The 19,648-nt window shown below is 35.7% G+C and overlaps 1 protein-coding gene across 1 annotated transcript in view; it reads left to right on the top strand.

Moving 5' to 3' along the window:
* Nucleotides 1–1,677: 1,677 nt before the first annotated feature.
* LOC144973989 (guanylate cyclase 32E-like) overlaps nucleotides 1,678–19,648 on the top strand; it is a 191,424-nt gene continuing 173,453 nt past the window's right edge. The window contains exon 1 of the mRNA XM_078916877.1: nucleotides 1,678–2,450. The gene's annotated coding sequence lies outside the window, so the exon portion shown is untranslated. The remainder of the gene's footprint in view (nucleotides 2,451–19,648) is intronic.

Genomic DNA, 19,648 nt, shown 5'->3' with positions numbered 1-19,648 from the left:
TCGAACTGTCTATAGATAGTATGCAGATGACGTCACTCATGCCTTTGTTATTGTTTTTGCCATCCGCGTTTGTGAGTTGTTCTCACTAAACTGTATTAACCAGACTATAAAAGTTCATGGTTACACAGAGTTTGTGTGTTGGTCCGTTATACTTCCGGATGGCAATGTTGTGAACTCCTTGGCCAAGCGCATTCTATCTATAAGTTAACGATGGCTACGCTAAGATTGTGTGTTTCATAAACAAAATTGATGGCTGAACATTATGGTGTAAGTCTATCACTGATTATCTAAAAATCATGAAAATGTGACTTAAGTACTTTTAGCATTGGAGTCTTCACTTGGTGCGTAACAAACCTCTCATGGCGCTGAACACTTAAAGATACTTGTGGTAAATGACATGAAGACGCCACATAATATGTCTGTCTCTCTCGATAGCTAAAAAAAGAAATCCCCAGGATAGCGGGAATTGACAAAACGAATCTTTAAATTTATGGTCAGAAAAACAAACAAAAAATAATTAAAGTAACAAAATAACTTCATCTCCTTTTTGAATGGATGTATGAAGGCGACGTGAATCTGCTCTTTGTCGTTGTTTTAAGACCGCCAGTCCGGATATTAATTCTCAATATAATATTACATCAATTGGTGTTTAAAGTTACACAACGTTTTGTGTGATTGTGCTTATCCACTGGTCCAATCCGTTGTGAGTATAGTACTTAAATGCATAGCATCTAAATCGATATGTATATATGCATAAATAAATTAATATATATATATATATATATATATATATATGTGTGTGTGTGTGTGTGTGTGTGTGTGTAGGTGTATATATATATATATATATATTGATTTATATATATATATATATATATATATATATATATATATATATATATATATATATATATATATATATATATATATACTCTGTTTTCTTCAGAGCATTTAGGGACCATTAGGACCATAGAGTTTATCGCAGCTTCTACAGTGTTAAACAGACATTAACAATTGCTCGCTACCCTTTAAATAGGATATAAGCGTTTATCTAATAGATCGATTTATTCAATCACTGCCAGATGGACAGCGGGTCGGAAAAAAAATATCGTTTGGGTTTGAACTCTGTCCCTAAGAAGATAGTACTCTACCAACTGAGCTATCGAGAACCCCCCCCCCCCCCGGTCGTTTTAGCTAGTTTGCGCTTGGTTAAGGAACTCACAACATTGCCATCCGGAATAAGTATAACAGACCGACACACAAAACTATCTGTAATCTTAAACTTTTATAGTCTGGATAATGAAGTTTAGTGAGAATTAATTATAAACACGGGATGCCAAAATACAATAACACAGACCCGAGCGACGTCAACGTCATTCTATCTATACGGATCCATTTTTTTCCAGGCCTATATTATTTCAAAAAGCTTTTAGTCAGCTAACGTCAGTAAAACAGCTATAATAATGATGAGCTCGCAATCCAACAGCGTGTACTCACTTCAAACGCTCTCGTCCCTGAATCCCAAAGTACGACAAAACGAACCCCATTCGCTATTCGTGAAGTGAACGGATTTTCGTTGTAGAGAGTGGGTGATGGCGAGAGAGAGAGAGAGAGAGAGAGAGAGAGAGAGAGAGAGAGAGAGAGAGAGAGAGAGAGAGAGGGGGTATTGGTCCGCGGGCTGACTTTTGTTTTCACCAACAGCGGATAGATACGTTGATTGTGTGTTTATTTTCTTGCGTTATAACAGTGCTGTTATATCGAAATATCCCAAGTACAAACACAACATTACATTGTTTGTTTACCTTTTAAATTGTTGCTCTAAATAATATCCCTGTTTGTTATCAACGAACAAAAGTAAAACAAACATACAAACAAACAAAATGAACATATGTAATTAAACGACCTAAAAAAACAAACATTTTTAAAAACACACTAAAAATAAATAAATAAAAACAACTTGTGACGATGCAAGTTTTTGTTGAATACAAACATTACTAAATGTTTTTCAAAAATAAATGAAACTTAATGAATTTGAAATATAAGTTATTTTGTGTGTTGTGTTCATGTAAGTTGATATAGCTTCCGATTGACCGTGGATTGTCGAAATAGTTGTGGTTTATTTAAAGGATTTTTCTTGTTTTTTTTTTCAGATTTAGCGTTTCTTTCACTTTGTGGTTTTAGTCTAGTCTTGTAAGTTCACAGTTATTTATATATTCATGTCACTTCTTTCATGTCATATGTGACGGATAAGTACCTGCTTCCTATCTACAGCGTGTGAGGGTTGGATTTAAAACACACAACACATTTGTATATGTCAGTCTGTTTTGTTTTCTTTTGACACGCTTGTGTTACAATGTTATTGAAGTTTGTGTAGGTGGTGATTGGTGATTCATTAAGGAATTATAATTAATTAAGTATTGTTATCTTTTAAAAATAATTGACAGGACTGGCAGGTAAGTTATTCCATGTCATTGTATCCATGCTGTAATTCTGTGTGTTTTAGCATTGCATCTAATTAGCATGAAAACTGATAACGATAATAATAATAATAATGATAATAATAATAATAATAATAATAATAATAATAATAATAATAATAATAATAATAATAATAATGATAATAATAATAATGATAAGAATGATAATAATAATGTTAATAATAATAATAATAATAATAATAATAATAATAATAATAATAATAATAATAATAATAATAATAATAATAATAACAATGATGATGAGAATAATAATAATAATAATAATAATAATAAATAATAATAATAATAATGATGTTAATAATAATAATAATAATAATAATAATAATAATAATAATAATAATAATAATAATAATAATAATAACAATGATGATGATAATAATAATAATAATAATAATAAATAATAATAATAATAATAATAATAATAATAATAATAATAATAATAATAATAATAATAATGATAATAATAATAATAATAATATTAATAATAATAAGACACAAAACTATGTGTAACCTTGAATATGTATAGTCTGATTGATAGAATTTGGTGAGAGCTATTCACGAAATGGTTGGCTAAAAACAAACAAACAAGGTGCTGAGTGACGTCGATTTCGTTCCTTTTACAGTAAATAGAACAAATCATTATTTCAAATATAAACCCAAAGTAAAGACTGTTGACGTTATTAAACATTTTAATAGGGGGGAATGAAATATTGACACCATTAAATGAAGGATATGGTTTTCCCAAACTCGTTAAGTCAATTTTTCTCTTTTTGAGATTTTCCATCTATGAGATAAATTGAAATGTACATTTTATTCTAAGCATCATTTGGCGCACAATTTTCCTTTGATTTGTGTGGATTTGAATTTTAAATAATAATATGATAAAATGACAGACCGGATTAGAAATTTTTGGGGAAATAATCCTCAATATCTCAATATAGGAAAAAGCGGAGTTAGGGAGTTTTGGAAAACGACTCTTCTAAATGGATTCTAACCTTTCTCCGACTGCTTGTGGCAACGGGATTTCACTGCTACACAAAGCTACACATACACATTTCACATTTAATACAACACCACTGGTATTTCGAAGATAAACCTCAAAGGGTTAATGATTATTTGACGTTATCAAACATTTGACTCGATGGATGAATCCGCATGTCGTACTCTGTTGTCACAAAACGTATTCTATACATTTTAATAATCAGTTTACTGCCGCATTCCCTATACTTTGTGCGGCTATGGGGTCTTGTGGTATGACACCCGCTTTCGGATCGGAAGGTCCTAGGTTCGAGCCTCTCTCAGTGCATCGTTGAGTCATTGCAAAAGTCTCTTTACTCGTATTCTGCTCAGCGTGATCAGGTGTAAATTGAGTACTTGGTCGTTAACAGTGTTGTCAATTTGTAATATCGCCTTACAGGCGTCATATCTCGTTCCACATATTATGTGTTGCTGTTGTCCAGGTACCCTTTGTAAAGCTCTTTGAGCACGTTTGGTGGATATTGCGTTATATAAAAGCTCAAGAAAATATGGTTTAATTACCTCGGAAAGATCTATTTGGTCAGAAAACTCGTCCTTAAAATATCGATCGGTTAAAATGACCCTCATCTTGTCAAACAATCTCTCAAACCTGGGACGTAATAAAGACTTCGCGAAGTTCCAGGTTTGAGAGTCTTTGGTATCAAGATGAGCGAAATTTAAATCGATCGCTGATTGAAGGACGAGTTTTCTGCTATAAACATTCACCGTTACACACAGTTTTGTGTGTTGGTCCATTATACTTCCGGATGACAATGCTGTGAGCCTCTTAGACTTAAAAAAAAAAAGCAAAAAAAAAAAAAAAACAAAACAAAACGAAAAACAAAAAAACAAAAACAAAATTTAAAAAAAAAACAAAAAAAAACAAAAAACAAAATACCCAAACAAGATACCAAACCCGGAACGTTTCCAGTTCAAACCCCTTCTTCATTCAACAACGAAAAGGAATAAAAACATAAATTATACATGGCTTAAGAAAAAGATAAAGACGACAAGGAAATATTTAACACGTGTTTTCTGTCAGTAAAAAGATCTCGGAATTTAGATCTAAATAAGAAGAAGCGTTCGTTTGGTTACCGAGCAGCAGGTGTGGATTATTAATATATGCATAACATTTGGTGCGTTAGAAATTAAAAAAAAAGAAAAAAAGAAAAAATAATTAAAAAAAACAACAACAGGGTTTACATAATAATAATAATAATAATAATAATAATAATAATAATAATAATAATAATAATAATAATAATAATAATAATAATAATAATAATAATAATAATAATAATAATAATAATAATAATAATAATAATAATAATAATAATAATTAATAATAATAATAATAATAATAATAAAAACATTAATAATGACAATAATTATATATAATAATAATAAATAATAATAATATAAATACTAATAATAATATAATAATAATAATAATAATAATATAATAATAATAATAATAATAATAATAATAATATATAATAATAAAAGAAGAAGAAGAAGAAGAAGAAGAAGAAAAGAAGAAGAAGAAGAGATTACTCATAGAGCGCTCAACTTCCACATAAGTGGTCAGCAGCGGCGCCTTACAATTTATTGAGAACACATATGAAGAAACAAACATATACACTAGCACACAAGCTCACATTTACATTTACATTCACACACGACACACGAACATCAATTATCGGTTGATCACAAAGACTTCCAACTTGTCATAAATGTTACCCATCAACTCACCATGGTAATCTATTGGGGTAAGCCAGATGCCAAAAGTGGATTGCAATGCCAAACTGACCATTATGTGATGTTGAATTTTAGATGTTGGCAGCAGTGGCGCTTTACGTTTAGGTAAAATACTCACAACATCCGCCAGCGTGAATAAAACTTTGTGTACCGTTTAACGTTTATAGTCTGATTGATATAATTTACTGAGAACTAATCACCAAAAAGCTGTCTAAAACAATGACAAAGTGCTGAGTGACGCCAGCTTCTTTCTCTCTATGCCTTTCCAAAATATTATGCTGCTGTACTATAGATAAACCACCTTTCCAAAAAATAAATTTGGCCAGAAAAATCATCCTTCAAATATCGATCGATTAAAATGATCCAATCTTGTCACCTCTCAGCTTTTGATGGGATTTCCTTGATAGAAATCAAAATCCTTGAAGTCCCAGGTCTGATAGTTTTCGGCGAAGGCCATTTTAATCGATCGATATTTAAGGGCGAGTTGTCTTGGTCAGAATTTTAAAATGCATTATGCATGTGGGGGGGGGGGGGGGGGGGGGGTTGGCTCAGCGGTACGGTCTTTGCTTCGTAACCAAAGGGTAACGAGTTCGACTACCCGCCTCGTTGTGTGGCCTTTAGCACACTTTGCGGCGCTGCACTGCGGCGGATGCCTTGCGTTATTCCAGTCTTCAAATGTCCTAGTGAGGATGAAACAGGGGAATTATATATATATATATATATATATATATATATATATATATATATATATATATATATATATACAATATATATATATATATATATTATATATATATATATATATATATATATATATATATATATATAACGTCATTTTGTCGGTGATATCTTGTGTATTTATTTATAACAGATCTGCCTACTAGTGAAAATACGAATTTAAAAAGAAGACTTTGGTGCCACAAAACATGTATTCACGATTTTGAAGGCATATTTAATACTGCTATGGTGAAATAATTAATTTGTAAAGTTAATCATAGTCACTTCTATTTCTTCCCTCTGACAATTACGAATTTTTGACATTTCAAGTTGGCAGGTCTGTTATTATGTAGCCTGGATTGATGGAAAGGGACTTGATGTATGTTATGATAAATATTGTCGTCTGAAACGGGCAACTGTTTTGTGTCCATCGGACTCTTATTTGGCTTCAAGCATAATATGTCAGGCCCTTAATATGTTATTCCAACTTTTAAGGTTTCTTGTAAGTCTGTGTGTATTTGTCTGTCTGTCTGTTTGTCTGTCTGTCTGTCTGCCTGTCTGTTTAAACTCCGACTGTCTCTGTTTGACATTTCAATTATTTTGTAATAAACTATAAACTAACATTAGTCCTGGGGGTCTCGATAGCTCAGTTGGTAGAGCACTCGCTTCACACGTAAAGGAATTCGAGATCGATCCCGTGGGCAGTCGAGTTTTATTTCTGACACCCCTGTTCACCCAACAGTGAATGGGTACCTGAGCCTGTTAGATTTGGCGGAAAGTTCTTTGCGATAGACTAACGTCCTATCCGAATGATAGCAAGCAATTGCTATTGTCCGTTGCTCTGAAGGACTACTAACAGTCTTAACATCGTGACTAGGTATCTCTCGGGGGTCCCGATAGCTCAGTTGCTGAGCGCTACCTAACCACACAATAAGGGTATTCATCCTGAATGCAATCAAGATTTTATGTTTCTGACAAGCCCCTCCCCCTCCCTTCCCCTTCCCTTCCCATCCCGCCTATTCACCCTGGTAGATGTATCTCTAAGATCTGGCGATAAGTACTTCGGTTTAGCTTTGCTTCCTATCCAATGGGTTGCACGCAATTGCTATTGCCCATTTAACGCTATAGAAACCGGGATTAACTCCGAATTCAGTTGTACTTCCGGAAGGCAATGTTGTGAGTTTCTTATCAAGCGCACATCATCTATTGGTTGTTCTTGTGAATACAACTCGCGTTTTCTTTTGATGATCTGGCCTTTAATTTTGACGTCATTTAACTTGGTCAGTGTCAGGCTATGAGTTTACATAGGCTACAGTTAGAGGGACTTTATCGAGAACTTTTCACCCAACTGGTGGTCTAAAACCCACGATAGAAAGCCGGGTGACGTCGACGTCAATCATTCCAAACTCTGCCTGTGTTATGTTACCCAACCATCATTGACGACCTTTTCATCCAGTAAACCGGCAACTGGACTCTGGGAAAACGGATAAAAAATTTTGTCCAGAAAACTCAGCCTTCAAATATCATCGACCGATAAATCACCCCCCCCCTATCTTGGCAAAATCTCTCAACCTGGGACTTCGCGAAGCTTTCCTCAAGTCCCAGGCTTGAGAGTTTTTTTTTGGCAAGATGGGGACCATTTAAATCGATCTTTATTAATTTGAAGGACGAGTTTCCTGGCCAAATTTTTAAATACGAGTTTTTCCTGAGTACGACAGTAAATTAGTTAAACGGCCATTATATCTTTTGATGTGTGATATAATAACAATAGCCATTTCACAATAAACCCATATGGAATAGGATTCAATAGGCTGATGTCACGTCCGCCCCAGAAACCAGCAACTTGGTTCTAAACAAATAAAATCGGTACTTTTTATTTTTCATGGCGGGCTTGAACTTTTTCACATGTCATGTGATCAGAATGTATAAAAGTCAAAATATTGTCAGAATTATAATGTATTTCTCCTCTGGATACATTTTTATTATCGTCGGAGATGTATTTCATAATAAGGGCAGTGATGGAGATAATGGCGTTCGCCATTGTTCCGATAGTTTAGAACCAGTTTCTATTCGTCATTACGAGGTAGGTGACGTCACGACTGTTGAACCCTATTGTCATGGCATAACTGTCACTAAATGATAATACAATTATACAATTACCTATACATGGCATGGGTATGTCTAGGCATTTTACTTTTATGTCAATTTATAAACTGATCATTCCATGTAATTAGAGATAAATATCTTCTCCAATGACAGCTGTATTATCGCGTTATTATTAAATGACAAAATACAAATTATGATGCTTTTACGTAAAATACTCAAAACATCTGCCCGTGCCGAAAAAAAAACAAAAAAAAAAAAAAAAAACCCCAAAAAACCCAACAAATTTATATGAAACCCTAATAGTCTATAATCCCACTGATTTAATATTTGAATGAGAACTAATCACCAACTGCAAATACATAACAGAGAGATGACTTACATAGAAAACAAAATATTCCCTTCCACCAAACAAAAACAAAAAAAACAAACAAAAAACAAAAAAAAACAAACAAAAAAATCCCGATACATTTGACTGTTCCCCTCCCAGCCAAGGACTCCGGCAATGGGGGAGGACTCAACGAAGCAATCCCATTCCAAGAAATATATAGAAAGCAACTCAGAAAACAGATATTATAGGGGGGGGGGGGGGGGGGAATAAAAGACACAGCAAGGGACCTCCTACTGCAATGACTCCTTCAGGGTTTCGGGTCCTTTACCCAACAATAACAACACGTGACATGTTGGACAAGACATTACGCATGTAAAACAGATGATATTAGATTTAAGAACACGATTACGTGGATTTGTTTTACCACAAACAGAAAAAAAAACACACATAAAAATAAAACAAACTACAATACAAAATGAAGTCAAGCTTGTTTTTCTAGACATAAACAATGAGAAAGGATACTATTTTTTTTACATCCCCAAAGCATACTCTTCTTTCTTCTTCTTCTTCTTCTTCTTCTTCTTCTCTTCTTCTTCTTCTTCTTCTTCTTCTTCTTTCTTCTTCTTCTTCTTCTTCTTCTTCTTTCTTCTTCTTCTCTTCTTCTTCTTCTTCTTCTTCTTCTTCTTCTTCTTCTTCTTCTTCTTTTCTTCTTCTTCTTCTTCTTCTTCTTCTTCTTCTTCTTCTTCTTCTTCTTCTTCTTCTTCTTCTTCTTCTTCTTCTTCTTCTTTCTTCTTCTTCTTCTTCTTCTTCTTCTTCTTCTTCTTCTTCTTCTTCTTCTTCTTCTTCTTCTTCTTCTTCTTCTTCTTCTTCTTCTTCTTCTTCTTCTTCTTCTTCTTCTTCTTCTTCTTCTTCTTCTTCTTCTTCTTCTTCTTCTTTTCTTCTTCTTCTTCTTCTTCTTCTTCTTCTTCTTCTTCTTCTTCTTCTTCTTTCTTCTTCTTTCTTCTTCTTCTTCTTCTTCTTCTTCTTCTTCTTCTTCTTCTTTTCTTCTTCTTCTTCTTCTTCTTCTTCTTCTTCTTCTTCTTCTTCTTCTTCTTTCTTCTTCTTCTTCTTCTTCTTCTTCTTCTTTCTTCTTCTTCTTCTTCTTCTTCTTTCTTCTTCTTCTTCTTCTTCTTCTTTTTTCTTCTTCTTCTTCTTCTTCTTCTTCTTCTTCTTCTTCTTCTTTTCTTCTTCTTCTTCTTCTTCTTCTTCTTCTTCTTCTTCTTCTTCTTCTTCTTCTTCTTCTTCTTCTTCTTCTTCTTCTTCTTCTTCTTCTTCTTCTTCTTCTTCTTCTTCTTCTTCTTCTTCTTCTTCTTTCTCTTCTTCTTCTTCTTCTTCTTCTTCTTCTTCTTCTTCTTCTTCTTCTTCTTCTTCTTCTTCTTCTTCTTCTTCTTCTTCTTCTTCTTTCTTCTTCTTCTTCTTCTTCTTCTTCTTCTTCTTCTTCTTCTTCTTCTTCTTCTTCTTCTTCTTCTTCTTCTTCTTCTTCTTCTTCTTCTTCTTCTTCTCTTCTTCTTCTTCTTCTTCTTCTTCTTCTTCTTCTTCTTCTTCTTCTTCTTCTTCTTCTTCTTCTTCTTCTCTTCTTCTTCTTCTTCTTCTTCTTCTTCTTCTCTTCTTCTTCTTCTTCTTCTTCTTCTTCTTCTTCTTCTTCTTCTTCTTCTTTCTTCTTCTTCTTCTTTCTTCTTCTTCTTCTTCTTCTTCTTCTTCTTTCTTCTTCTTCTTCTTCTTCTTCTTCTTCTTCTTCTTCTTCCTTTCTCTTCTCTTCTTCTTCTTATATTAACATTGCCATCCGGAAGTATAACGAACCAACACACAAAACTGTGTGTAACCTTAAATGTTTATAGTCTGGCTAATACAGTTTAGTGATAAATACTCATAAACACGGATGGCAAAAAGCAATATTAAAGACCCGAGTGCCGTCAACTTCGTTCTATCTATAGACCATTCCCATTTCAGCCCCGTCTGTGTTCACCCTGATTTAGTACCAGACCGATTCGACAGGTCACGAATTCATTCGAAATCATTGAAATACATTGGCGATTCCAACTCTTGTCAACGGATTCATCGTACTTTATTCCCCTTTGGAATGTCTGCGTGCAATGTCAGCGCATAATGGATGGTGTTGAGCGAGCTGACATTTCAACTTTCCTTGCACCCGGTGTTTATCGAATGAATGCGTTTAAGTAAAATAATCACAACATCTGCCAGCCAGATGAAACAAACCAACATACCAAAGGTTGTGTAATCTTTAACCTGATTAAGTCTGATTATTTATAGTGAGAACAAATCACCCAATCGAGTTTTTTTTTGTTTAAACAATAATGGAGAGCTGTGTGACGTCAACTTCGTTCTATCGATTGGTGTTATGCGTTTGGCTAAACTACACACAACAACCGCTATCCAAATACCAACACACAATTGGATTCAATAGTCTGATGTCACGGCGCCCAGCATGGCGACCATCTTGGTTCTTAACAAAGAAAATCGGTACTTTTTATTCTTCATGATGGCTAGAACTTTTCATATGTCATGTGATCAGAATGTATAAAAGTCAAAACATGATCATATTTATAATGTTTTTCTCCTCTGGATACACTTTTATGCTCGTCAGAGAAATATTTCATAAGGGCGTCCGCCATTGTTCCGATAATTAAGAGCCAGTTACTAAGTTACCATGCGTCATTACGAGGGAAGTGACGTCATGACTGTTGAAGAGTATGGTGTATAACATTTAACGTTTATGGTCTGTTTGAAATAAATGCTGTACGCTTGGTTAAGGACCTCACACATTGCCATTCGGAAAGATAACGGACCAACACACAAAACTGTGTGTAATCTTGAACGTTTATAGTCTGGTTAATACAATTTAGTGAGAATTACTCATAATGCGGATGGCAAAAAACAATAACAAAGACATGAGTGACGTGTACGAATCAAAGACTATTCATACCGCGGAGCCACTTTTTGTTGTCATCAAGGTCATATGGGTGAGCTAAGCAATTTATTTTTCGTGCGGAACCTTGTCTCATTGGAAACGGAGGAAAGTTTTATTTTCATCAACCACTTATCTTGTGGTCTTGTGGTATGACACTCGCTTTCGGATCGAAAGGTCCTGGTTCGAGCCTCGCTTGGCACATAGTTGACTCCTTGGAAAACGCTCTTTACTCACATTATCTCACCGTACTCAGGTATAAAATGATTACCTGGTCGTTAACAGTGGTGTCTATGTCGAAAAAAATATTGTAATATCGCCAAACAGACATCATGTCTCGCTCTTCATGCATATATGTCTTGCTGTTGGTCAGGAACATTTGTAAAGCTCTTTGAGCACGTTTTGTGGATATTGCCCTTATAGAAGCTCAAGTTTGTTTTTGTTTGTTTTCTGATGCCTAAACCAGTATTTTTATTTTTGCAGAGGAGTCTTTACGAATTTGTTGTGTGTAGAGGAATCTTTCAATAGATAGAAGGAAGCTGGCGTCACTCAAGACCATTGTTATTGTATTTTGCCATCCCGTTTGATGAGTTGTTTTTCATCCTAAACTGTATTAACCAGACTCTAAAAGTGTCATGGTTACACAGAGTTTGTGGTTGTGGTCCGTATTCTTCCGGATGGCAATGTTGTGAGCTTCTTAGCCAAGGCATACTATCTATAGTCACCTGGAACAACTACAATAAAAGATGTTTAACTTCTACGTCATGGCACAAGACCGAAGGGCGAGAGCTCAGGTGGTCGCTGGTTTGGATAAGTAAGTAAGGTGATTTATTTTTTATTAATAATGCCTTTATTTGAAACAATTACAGATTTTCCTTCAAAACTACACCTTTTATTTCAGTCAAAATTACACATTTTCTTCAGTTTGGGTTGGCAGCTCTGGGTCACACGTTAGTACCACTTTAACACAACTTGTCACAAATGAAGAGTGGTTTTCCAACATTCCCAAACTCCGTTTTTTACATTTTGTGATATTGACAATTACTCCCTAGAATTTCTCATTCAGTCTATATATGTTATTTTATCATATTTAAACTTTAAATACACACACATCTTAGGGAAATTCTTGTGCCAGTTAATGCTTAAAATAAAATTTACATTTCAATTTCTTTCATGGATGGAAAATCTTAAAAAGTAGAAAAATCGACTTCACGAGTTTGGAAAACCAGCCTTCATATAGATAGTATGCAGATGACGTCACTCGGGCCTTTGTTATTGTTTTTGCCATCCGCGTTTGTGAGTTTGTTCTCACTAAACTGTATTAACCAGACTATAAAAATTCATGGTTACACAGAATTTGTGTGTTGGTCCTTATACTTCCGGATGGCAATGTTGTGAACTCCTTGGCCAAGCGCATTCTATCTATAATATTGTTGTTGTAAAAAGTCGGTCTTGTTTTGTCTTCGAGACGCCCACACCACAGATGTGGGTTCTAAGATGGCAACTTGGAAACTTAGCTGTTGAGAAAATAAACACAGCGTGCGTAAAGCTGGTAGTTTTAACCCTCTCCTTACCACCTATCGGAAAATCGTCACATTTGTTACGATACAACCGTCATTATTCTCATCCGGATTTCATTTCTTTTTGCTTTATCTATAAAAAACTTGACATTCTGTAATAGAGTCCATATTGTCGAACAATATTATAGATAGTATGCGCTTGGCTAAGAAGCTCATAACATTGCCATCCGGAAGTATAACGGACCAACACACAAAACTGTGTGTATCCATCAACTTTTATAGTCGGGTTAACACAGTTCAGTGAGCATTACTCATTAAACGCGGATGGCAAAAAAACAGTAACAAAGACCTGAGTGACGTCATATTCGAACTATCTGTAATAGAATGTGCTTGTTGCTTTTCTGTTTGAGTAAGAAATGTCTGTTTTTGTGTTGGGTGGGTGTGAAGTTTTGGGGAAAATCCTGAAAATGGCTGGTAAGGAGAGGGTTAAAACAGTTCAAACACGGAAACGTACTTCATGTTTATCATTTTACTTATTTCAACCTCAATGAAAAAAGATGAAAGCAGTCATAATTTGAAGAAGAAGAAAAAAGAGGTATTTAAAATTTAAAGCGTGGTTCAGCGGTACGGTCTTTTCTTCGTACCCGAAAGATTCCGAGTTCGATCACCGCCGCCGCTGTGGTCATATGTGCTGAGTTCGAGCCTCGCTCGGTGCATAGTTTTGAGTCCTCGGAAAAGGATATTTTCTCACATTCTCTCACCGTACTCAAGTGTAAAATGAGTACCTGGCCGTCAACAGTTTTATCTTTCTCTGAAATGTTTTTTTGTGATATCGCCGCTTTTTCCCTTCAGCTGTCCTCACCATAATAATTATGGGTAACTGGAAGTAGAACAGTGCATTCGGAGTGGTAGATAGCGTTGATTGTAGATTTTCTCTCTCGAAGCCAAGCGGAGGGTGCCGTAACAGGCGGGTCGTGGGTTCAAACCCCCATCTCAGAGAATTTTTTTATGCAATATAGAAGATATTGTCGGCACTTAGCTCTTTGTTATTGTTTTTATACAACTGTTTTGGTGATTAGTAGACTTTCAGAAGTTGTGATTATTTTACCTAAACACACAGCATTAATAGACACCGAGATAACCATGCTCACTGAAATGTATTAACCTGACAATAAACGTTCATTGATACACACAGTTTTGTGTGTTGGTCCGTTATACTTCCGGATGGCAATATTATGAGCTTCTTAGCCAAGCGCATACTATCTATAGATAGTTCGAAGTTGACCTCACTCAGGTCTTTGTTATTGTTTTTTTTTTTTTTTTGCAATCCGCGTTTGTGGGTAATTCTCACTAAACTATATTAAACGGACTAAAACGTTCATGGTTACACACAATTTTGTGTGTTGATTCGTTATACTTCCGGATGGCAATGTTCTGAGCTTCTTAGCCAAACGCATACTATCTATATTACATTTCCACGTGCTCGAGGTCATTGATCACATTGTAATGTGTGCTAAACTGGCCTACATGGTGAAACGTGTTCACAGTTTGAGAAATATCCAACGTCACAATTGGTAATTTTGCTCAGCATGACTCATGGGAGGAGCAGGAGGGTGTCAGTGGCGTGGCATGCTTACAGTATAAGGTGGTGCCAGAATCAGAAGAAAATGACTTAAAACATGCTATATATTATGTAAATACAAAAAAAAGGAGAAAAAAAAGAAAGAAAAGACGTACTCAAAAAAGTATGAGGTGGTATATACCATTTCTCAGTATGTTTTTTTAGATGCTGTAATCCATTTTAAACAGATAGACGCGGAGCCAGGCACCAAATCAACCAATATAGCCACGCCCTGGTGTGTTTCTATTTCACGAAATCCGACAAAGTTATGGGGAGTAGCCAGCATTGGGGAGTGAATCAGGGACTCAAGGACGCGTACACCCGTAGGGAATGTACCTGGGAATATGGGTGTCGGTGGGTTTCGTAAAAAACAGAAGCACCGATGTAGCACGCCAGAATGACTCTATCACCAAAAAGACTCTAGAGTTAAATTGGCGTACGCGAGACAGACTCTAGAGTTAGCCTCGCGGCCGCGAGGACTGACTCTAGAGTGTACCTCGCGTACGCCAATTTAACTCTAGAGTATTTTTTTTTGGTAGAGTCATTCTCGCGTGGTACACCGAAACTACCGTGTCAGTACTAGATTAAGATTTTTTTTTTAATGGAAATACTGTGAATTCATCTCTTATTTTGTGAAGCTGTTGTTTTGTCCTTTTTAAAAAAATAGATTTTGTCGGTAATAAGGAACAGTCAAATTTTAGGATGATTTCAAAAAAAGACTCTAGAGTTAAATTGATGTACGCGAGACAGACTCTAGAGTTAGCCTCGCGGCCGCGAGACTGACGCTAGAGTGTACCCGCGTACGCCAATTTAACTCTAGAGTCTTTTTTTTTGGTAGAGTCATTCTCGCGTGGTACACCGGCAAAGATTCAAAAACATGAACACGAGATGTCTCAGTTGTACACACTTTATTCAATTCCATGTTTTTTTATGCGTTTCAACAACAACAAACAGATGTGTGTCTGTGAGAACGAAAGATCCCACGATTAATTTTTGTACTTACACACTACGTATGTACAATGAATCATGAACTTTAACCTGTCAGCATTTTAACATTCCCGACAGGGCAATAATTCGGTACTCTGAAAAAAACCATATTTAAAATTTGGCCAGAAAACTTGCCCCTCAAATATCGATCGATTTAGATAACCCTCAGCTTGGCAAACATTCGCGAACCTGGGACTTCGCGAAATCCCAGGTTTGAGAGTTTTTGTCAAGATGAGGGTCTTTAAATCTATCGATTTTTGAGGGACGAGTTTTCTGGCCAAAATTTTAAATATGAGTTATTTTTCCAGAGTACAACAGAATAGATGCACCATGGGTCTGTGATGAAGGTCACACACACATTGTCTGTGAAGGTCACATACACTCACATAGTCTGTTGGAAACGACATGACAGGGTTTTCCCTGGAACGATGTCACAATAGGCCTATGATTGGTGACCAATCTTTTCAAAACGGTAATGTGTCTGGGAGGGCCTGGCCCTTGAAATTCATACTTTGTGTTTAGGAACAAATTCTCACCTGTTCTGTCGGCCAGATTAATAATATCAACACATAAATATGTGTGTAATCTTTAACGTTTATAGATAGTATGCGCTTGGCTAAGAAGCTCACAACTTTGCCATCCGGAAGTATAACGGACCAACACACAAAACTATTTGCAACCCTAAAGTTTAGTGAGAAATACTCATAAACGCGGATGGCAAAATAAAATAACAAAGAACTGAGTGACGTCAACTTCGTTCTCTTAGATAGTAAGTAAGTGAGAGTAAGTGAGTAAAGAGTCTTTTCCAAGGACTCACAATGCGCCGAGCGAGGCTCGAACCCAGGACCTTCCGATCCTAAAGCGAGTGTCATACCACACAACCACATAGCCGCACAATGTTAAGGTAGGTTGGATGGTATCAAAGAATTGGTCAGTTATGTCCAAATGCCAAATCTCTAGCAAGTAAAATCTATGAGATCCCTTTGATGTTTAACTCTCCTTACCAACCACAGGAAAATCGTCACATTCGTTACGATCCAACCAGCACTTTTATCATTCAGATTTCCTTTGTAAATGACACATTTTAAGGAACAACGTTTTATTATAGAAGCTATAAAAACGTGACACTGTGTTGTAGAGTTCATTTTGCTAATCGATATTACGCATAGAATGTATTTGTTGTTTTTTGTTTTTTTGTTTGAGTAAGAAAATTATTTTTATTTTGTGTTGGGTGGGTGGGTGTGAAATTTTGGGGAAAATTCTGAAAATGGCTGGTAAAGAAAAGGTTAATGGATCAGAATTGGTCAGCCATTGCTAAATGTGCGACCTGGAATGCAAGGGGAATAATTTGTCTATAGATAGTTCTAAGATGACGTCACTCAGGCCTTTGTTATTGTTTTTGCCATCCGCATTTGTGAGTTGTTCTCACTAAACTGTATTAACCGGACTATAAAAGTTCATGGTTACACAGAGTTTGTGTGTTGGTCCGTTATAATTCCGGATGGCAATGTTGTGAACTCCTTGGCCAAGCGCATGCTATCTATACCCTAGCGTCAATGTGTCTCGTCTTATAACAATATGCGGCTATGTGGTCTAGTCGTATGACACTCGCTTTCGGATCGGAAGGTTCTGGGTTCGAGCCTTGTTAAGCACATAGTTGAGTCCTAGGAAAAAAAAGCTATTTACTCACATTATCTCATCGTACTCTGGTATTAAATGAGTACCTAGCCGTTAACAGCGTTGTTTTTGTCGGATAAAAAATATTGTAATATCGCCTAATAGGCATCATGTTCCGTCCTACATGTTTAATGTTGCTGTTGGTCAGTGAACCCTTGAAAAGCGCTTTGAGCACTTTTAGTGGATAATGCGCTACATAAAAGCTCGCATTTTCTTTTCCTTTGTGGTTTTCAATGATTTGGTCTGCTATTTCCCAAGACAATCACTGAACGATGAAAAATATCATAAAACACCTGGTCATCTACTAATAAATTAATGCCAAGCTCGGAACGGTGTGTAATTTTCAACATTTACCTGTGGTATTTTAATAGAATTGGTCTGTCATTCTCAATTGTCAAGCCATGAACGGTGAACGTCTCACAGTAATTGGTCAGCTATTGCCTCATGTCAAATTCTGAGCGGTGAATGTTTATCAGTGAACAGCCGTACTCTAGAAAAACTCATCTTGAAGAATTTGACCAGAAAACTCGTCCTTCAAATTAATATCCATCAAATTATATGACCCTCATCTTGTCAAAATCTTGTGGCAAAACTTCGAGAAGTCTCAGGTTCGAGAATTTTTCAGCCAAGTTGACGGTCATATAAAACGATTAATTTTGAAGGAAGAGTTTTCTGACCAAATTTTTAAATACGAGTTTATCTACAGTACGGCAATTCACACACATGGAATTTGTGACAAACCTTAACACGTGCTCGGACAAACATAGTTAGTTGTTTATAAACAATAACGTGAACGAATTCGACCTCCATCTGATAGTTGTTATTGTTTTTATATTGACAAAAGGGTGACTAGTTATTACGTGGTTTTGTCGATCATATTAAAAACGTCTAAGTTTACACATAGTTTTCTGTGCTGATTCTACTGATCAAGCGGTAGAACAGTGGGTATTTTACACTTAACACATTACCATCGATAGTAAAACCTGTGTAGTTTGCTGTGTCTACCAATCACTGCCATTGTTTACATGATGACGATTGTCCGAGAGGCGTGGTTATCTACCGGTTAATTAAGTGGTCAACAGAGAGAGAGACAATCGGCCAAGTGTTAAGGGTGTTGTATTTTATGTGTGTTTTCACCACGCCTAATGTTCCAATGAAATCGCTGTCTTCATTATTCTCCTACTGTTTTATGGGCTGTCTATATGGTGTCTATCTACATGTTAAATTAATGGACCGTATCTTACCATTAAGTTTACGTGAGAAAACTGGCAAAAGAGGAAGTGTGTATGTCATCTCTCCACCTGAAGTTATTTAACTTCCAAGTCTACGTCTTGTGGAAATGATCGATTTATTTTATCGATCGATCTATCCGATTGTTTTGGTCAACAGAACTGTAAACGTAAAACCTTTTATCGGGGTTACTTTTAGGTCATCTTTGTAAACGGTCGGTCTCATGATCAATCTCTTAGCGCTTTGGGTTGTTTGGGTCATTGAAAACGCTCAACACATGTTATTTATTATTATTATTATTATTATTATTATTATTATTATTTATTATTATTATTATTATTATTATTATTATTATTATATTATTATTATTATTATTATTATTATTATTATTATTATCGTACAAATAGAACAAGTCCCCCATGTTAAATGACTAAGGACAATTAGGAAAATGCTACGTTTTAAAAAAAATCGTTATTTTAAATTCTTTGATCTGTAGGAATGGGAGTTGCCAAGAAAGACGATTGTGCCCATTATACAATGATAGAATACGAAATGCATCCATATTCCTCCAAACAATCCAATGTCACCCTTTTCTATGGAACAGATCTGTCGTTTTGGCCTTTAAAAAAAAGAGCTTTCCACATAGATTTTCACTAAACTATCTCAAAACTCCTTCCAAGGAGTCCCTGAGAAACAGCAACACGTAGCATGCAGAACGAGACATGACGCCTCTTAAGCGATATTACATTTCTTTTCCTACAGAGACAACGCTGGTAACGAAACGACCAAGTAGTCATTTTACAGGTACCAGATTACGGTGAGAGAATGTGAGTAAAGAGCCTTTTCCAAGGACTCAACTATGCGCTGAGCCGAGCGAGACTCGAACCCAGGACCTTCCGATCCGAAAGCGGGGAGTGTCATACGACAAGATCACATGCGTCTATGCGGTCTAGTGGTATGACACTAGGCACTGCTGAGTATCGAATTGCTAGAGCATTCGTCTAACAACCAAAAGGACTTGTATCGAATATTATGACTCTTATGTCTACACTGCAGTAATTGGTAGCTGGGTCAAATAGATCCGGCGGAAAGTACTATGGAATAGGGTACTATCCAAAGTGTAACGTGCAATTGCTACTCTTCATTTAGAAATGTAGATTTGTCTCAAACTCAAAATCTCTTTGATTCATTGAAGGCTACAACACAGGTGCTCATTTTCGGGTTCTA

Source organism: Berghia stephanieae, chromosome 5 (assembly GCF_034508935.2).
Source record: "Berghia stephanieae isolate SIO BIC M18660-M18661 chromosome 5, UCSD_Bste_1.3, whole genome shotgun sequence".
In the NCBI taxonomy this organism is placed as follows: Eukaryota; Metazoa; Mollusca; class Gastropoda; order Nudibranchia; family Aeolidiidae; genus Berghia; species Berghia stephanieae.
This window is presented reverse-complemented; position numbering and strand designations above follow the sequence as displayed.